Raw genomic sequence first — 6,350 nt, forward strand, 5'->3', positions numbered from 1 at the left:
ATTCCAACTCACAGCAAGCCTATGTACAACAGCCCTAAACCCTGCTCTGTCCTGTGCCAATCGCACTGTCTCCAACACACCCACCCGATTACCTCAGTCATTGAACCAATCCACCTCATAGAGGGTCTTCCTGTCCTGCGTCGTCCCTCCACCCTCCCAAGCATGATGTCCGTTTCCAAGGACTGCTGATATTCATGAACAAATTTTTGTTCTTATGTATTGATGGATCCTTGCTGAAAATAAAGAATACCTGAAGAATATCTATATGTGTTTTATTTACTATGCAAAGGCATTTAACTGTGTGGATCATAACAAATTATGGCTAACATTGAGAAGAATGGGAATCCCAGAACACTTAATTATACTCATATGAAACCTAGACCTAGACCAGGAAGAAACTGACCAATTGTAACAGGGGAATACTATGTGGTTTAAAATCAGCAAGGATGTGTGTCAGAGTTGTATCATTTCTCCATACCTATTCAATCTGTATGCTGAGCAAGTAATTTGAGAATCTGGACTATATGAAGAAGAACGGAGCATCACTTCCACAGGAAGACACTGGCTTTATGCAAATGATACAACCTTGCTTGCCGAAAGTGAGGAGGACATGTAATATTTGCTGCAGAAGGTGAGAGACTACAGTCTTCAATATGGATTGACTCAACACAAAGAAGACAAAAATCCTTACCACTGAGCTAATAAGCAACATCATGATAGATGGAGAAAAGACTGAAATTATCAACGATCATCTTGCTTGAATCCAGACTTGACACATTTCAGTGGGAAAATCCATTGTCAAGAACCTCTCCAATCTACTGAGAAGCAATGATGTCAGTCTGAAGACTGAAGGGCACCTGATTTGGGCCATCGTCTTTTGGAACACTTGCTATGTAACTGAGACCTGGACAATGAACAAAGATGATGGAAGAACTGATGCCTTTTGTGATGTTGGAGAAGAGTCTTCATGAATATTCTACCGACTGTCAAAAGAGCAAGCAGACATATTTGGGAAAAATTGCAATCAAAGTACTTCTTAGAGGCAAGAATGGTGAAACTTCATCTCATATTCTTTGGGCATGTTGTTAGGAGAGGCTATTGGTTGGAAAGAGACATCATGTTTGGAAAGGTGGTGGGTTAGTGAAAGAGAGGAAGGCTTTCAACCAGAGGAATTGATACAGGCACTACTGTAATGTACTCCAATATGTCAGAAATGATGAGGATGGCACAGGATAAGAAAGAATTCAGATCTGTTGTTCACAGTGTCATGATGGGTCATATTTGACCCCAAAGCACCTAACAACAGCAATAACAATACTGTTAACATTTTGACAGGAAATATTACTATAGCATGTTGTTGCTGTTCCTTGCTGCTGAGACTATTAACCCGCTATGATTGAGATGGGTCTGATTACACTGAAACTTTGTTGAATTTCTGACTGCTAGTCTTTCTCCCTGGAAGCAACTGATAAATTTAACAACTGGCTTCAACTAGCAGTCCTATTATGTCCCTAGAGAAGGACATCATACTTGGAAGGGTGGAGGGACAGGACAGGACAGGAAGGCCTCGGATGAGATGGATTGACACAGTAACTGGGATGATGGGGGTAGGTGTGTACAAGATAGTGAGACTGGCTCAGAACAGGGCAGAGTTCAGAGCTATTGGACATAGAGTGACTGTGAGTTGCTGGCGACATGATGGCACATAACAACAAGAAGAGGAAATAAATTGTTTGCATGTAAATCTCTGTCTCAAGGTCAGGAGAAAAAGCTCAGGTGACAGACAGGGATTAGAAAGAAGGATTAATGGAAATGGTAAACACAGGGAGGAAATGGGAAAGAGTCCTATTACGTTTTTGGGAAACAACGTCACTAATCGTAACACGTATGAATTGCTGGATGGAAAAATCCATTTGCTTTATAAACTTTTACCCAAATGACAACTAAGAGTAAATACACACACACGCACACACACACACAAAGAGGACAATTTTAGAAGCCCAATGGGGCAGTTCTACGCTTTCCTAAAGGATCACTGTTGCTGTTTGTTGTTGTTGTTGTACTGTAGAGTCTGAAGCAACCCACCACTGACCCTCCAGTGGGTTTTAAGAGACAGTTACTCACACCACAGGAGATTGCTCATCCCTCTCCTGCAGAGTGGCTGGTGGATTTGAACTGTGTACCTTCAAGGTTGTCCTGCAACTTCTTGCTACTAGGCTACCAAAGCTCCCTAGAGCATTGAGATATGAGAGGAAATTAGGACCAAGTGGTTGGTAGTTTCCTGAACTGAATATTTATTTTGCACATCTGCATTTTCTTACATCGTGATAAGCATTCCTGCCTTTTGGAGTAAATGCCCAGCTTATGATCCAATAAAATAGCTGATCCCTACTCCCAACCTTGAAGGTTGTGTTTATAATAAGATCCTGCTCTCTTTGTTTCACTTGATTGGTTCAGAATTTGTTTTCTTTTCTGTACTGATGGAAACTATGTCTTTGTGACTAGAATTGTAGCATACAACATAGAAACTGTAGGCAAAAACAAAGACAAGTTTAAAACAAGAAATAGAATTCTTAATATTCTTCCTTTTATCATATTATTCCTGATCCTTTTAAGTGTAGTTTAGTTTTAAAAAGTAACTTATTATTATTTTACCTGGAAAGGCAATCATGTAGATGTTATTGAGTCATAACTGACCCACAAATGACCTTCCAAAGGGTTTTTAATCGAGGCAGTTAATCACACAGGAGGAGATGGCCCATCTTTCTCCTACAGAGCAACTGGTAGATTTGAACCATGTGCCTTTGAGATTGCAGTGCAGCTTCTTGCCACTAGGTCACTAGAGCTTTTAATAATTGGAACATGGAATGCACATAATTTGAATGTTGAAAAATGTTCAAGTTTTATTTCGTAAAAAATAAAATAAATTCTATGAACAGTGACGTACTAGACATTAGTGAGATGACATAGATCAGATTTGGCCTCTAAACTGGTGATGAAAAACAGAAAAAGAAGGGAGTTGTATTCATAGGCAAAAGGTCAATTTCAAGTTCTATCCTGAAATACTGTATGAGTGATAGGATCTTAACCATACTTATACAAGAAAGATCCCTTAATACAATTATTATTCAAATACACAATCTGGAGTCAAAGAGGAAGAAATTGAGAATTTTTACCAAATGCTGCAGTCCAAATTGATCAAACATGCAGTCAAGATGTGTTAATGGTGATTGGTGACCGGAATGCAAAAATTGAAAACAGTTAGGAAAAAAAGTTAAGTTGGGAAAAGCTTGGTGGTGATAGAAATGAGGCTGGAAAGATAATTATCAAATTTTGCATTTTCAATGATTTATTCATTGCAAATATCTTTTTTTAAATGACAACTTTATACTTTGATCTCACCTGATGGGCTGCATAGGAATCAGATGGACTACATTTGTGGAAGAAATCATTGGAAAAGTCTAATAGTGACAGTCAAAACTATGCCAGGGGTGGACTGTGAGTCAGATCGTCAGTTACTCATATGCATGTTCAAATTGAAGCCAAAGAAAATGAAAATAAGTCCACATGAACCAAGATATGACCTTGAGTCTATTCCATCTGAATTTCAAGATCATCTTAGGAATAGGTTTGAAGTATTAAACAACAATGACCAAAGACTTGATGAGTTGTGAGATGATATCAAGGCTATTATCCATGAAGAAAGCAAAAGGTCATTACAAAAACATAGGAGAAAAAAAAACCCCAAAACTTATGTCAAAAGAGACTCTAAAAATTGCACTAGAGCATCGAGAAGATAAATAAATGGAAAACATGCCGATATAAAATTCATGAACAGAAGATTACAAAGAGTAGCTTGAGAAGACGAAGAAAAGTATCATAATGGAATATGCAGAGTGGTGGGATTGGAGAATTAAAAGGGAAGAACTCACTCTGCATTTCTCAAGCTGAGACACTGAAAAACAAATTTAAGCCTTGAGTCATAATATTGAAAGGTGTATGGAGACTGTATTGAATGATGCGGAAAGCATAAGAAGAAAATGGAGGGAAGACATAGAATTACTGTATCAAGAATAACTGACACTGGAAAAAATACTGGGAAGTACTGTATAAGCAGGAGCCAATGGTAATGAAGGAGGAAGTTGAAGCTCCATTGAAAGCAACAGCAAAAAACAAGGCCCCAGAAATTGATGGGATACCAACTGACTTAATTTAAATTAAGAGATGCAGCCTTGGATGCACTCAGTAGTCTATGCCAGGAAATTTGGAGGACAGCTGTCCGGCCAACGGATAAAAAGAGGTCCATATTTGTTCCCATTCCCAAGAAAGGTGAGCCAACAGAACGTGGAAACTATTGCACAACCAGTGGGGGGTCGGGGGGAAACACTGAATGAAATATCTATTACTAAGGACAAATACTGCATTACATTGCTGTTACAAAATAGGACAGACATGGGGTTGGGGTTGGGGAGAGAATGGGGAAATATTGGACAGATAATGAACACTGAATTAGACAAGATGAAGGGAAGAATTTTAATAGCATAAATTATTAGGTATGACAATAATCTGGAACAAGGGGCGTATTGTGGGGAAGGCTGAAGGAGGGGAGAGGGCAGAGGGGAAGAAAATGCACAACAATGGAAAACAGAAAGAAAACATTTTCAGTGTTTAAAAACAAAAAACAAAACCACAACAAGAAGGAGCTTTGGAAGAGAACCATATTTATTCCCATTACCCAAAAAGATGATCCAACAGAACGTGGAAATTATCAAACATTGTCGCTAATATGCATAGCAAGTGATCAAAATGACTGTGGCCTGAATCAGAGGCACCTTAGTCCTCAAACTGACATCATTACTCTTCAATAATTTGGAGAAGTCCCTAAATGCAGAATTCGCCAATGCAATACATCTCTTTATTGCCCAATTGCTGGTACTAAGCGTGTTCATTGCGAATCCCAGTAAATTAAAATTGTTGACAGTTTTAATCTTTTCTCTATCACCATGCTGTCTATAGTTCCAGTGGTAAGAATCTTTGCTTTCTTGACATTGAGATGCAATCCATATTGAAGACTGCATTCCTTGATCTTCTACAACAAATGTTCCTAGTCCTCTTCACTTTCAGCAAGCAAGGTTGTGTCATCTGCATAATGTAGGTTACTGATGAGTCTCCCTCCAATCCTGAAGCCACATTTCTCTCTTCATAGAGTCCAGCTTCTCATATAATTTGTTCAGAATACAGACTGACTAGATAAATAGAGAGAATATAACCCCGACACACTCTTTTTTTATTTTTAAACCATGTGATGTTCTCTTGCTCTGTTCACACAACAATATCCTGGTCCAGGTATAGATTCTACATGAGCACAGTCAGGTGTTCTGAGACTCCCATTCTTCTCAATGTCAGCCACAACTAGTTATCAATCACACAGTCAAATGCCTTTGCCTAGTCAACAAAATGCAAAAAGACATTTTTCTGGCATTCTTTACCTTTAGCCAGGATCCATCTGACATCAGCAATGATATCCCTGGTGCCATGGCCTCTTCTAAATCCTGCTTGAACTTCTGGAAATTTTCAGTCTATGTACTGTTATAGCTGTTTTGAATGATCTTGATCAGTATTTTGCTTGCATGTGACATTAATGATATTATTTGACAGTTTTCACACTCTATCAGATCACCTTTCTTGAGAATGGGAACAAATATGGACCTCTTCCAATCCATTGGCCAGAGAGCTGTCTTCCAAATTTTCTGGAATAGACTGGTGAGCACATCCAAGGCTGCATCTGCTAAATGAATAAGTCAATTGGTATCCCATTGATTCCTGGGGCCTTATTTTTTGCCAGTGCCTTCAATGCAGCTTCCACTTCCTCCTTCATTACTATTGGTTCCTGCTCATATGGCCCTTCGTGATCTTCTTAATGTCAATCAGTTATTTTTGGTACAGAGACTCTGTTTATTCCCTCCATCTTCTTTTCATGCTTTTTAGGTTATTCAACACATTGTCCATAGCATTTTTCAATATTGCAACTTGAGATTTAAATTTGTTTTTTCTGTTTTCTCAGCTTGAGAAATGCAGAGCAAAATCTTTCCTTTTTATGCTGCAATTCCAGTTCTGTGCACATTCATAATACTACTTTGCTTTGTCTTTTCAAGCTGCCCCTTGAAATCTGTTTAGCACTTTTATTTGTCTGTGTTTTTCCTTTGTTTTGGCTTCTTGACACTCTAGGGCAGTTTTCAAAGTCTCTTCTGTCATCCATTTTGGTTTTTTTCTTTCTCTTCTCTTTTTGTAATGACCTTTTGCTTTCTTCATGGATGATATCCTTGATGTTATCCCATAACTCAATTGGT

Source organism: Elephantulus edwardii, unplaced genomic scaffold, assembly GCF_000299155.1.
Source record: "Elephantulus edwardii isolate Elephantulus edwardi_28Jun2011 unplaced genomic scaffold, EleEdw1.0 scaffold00169, whole genome shotgun sequence".
NCBI lineage: Eukaryota > Metazoa > Chordata > Mammalia > Macroscelidea > Macroscelididae > Elephantulus > Elephantulus edwardii.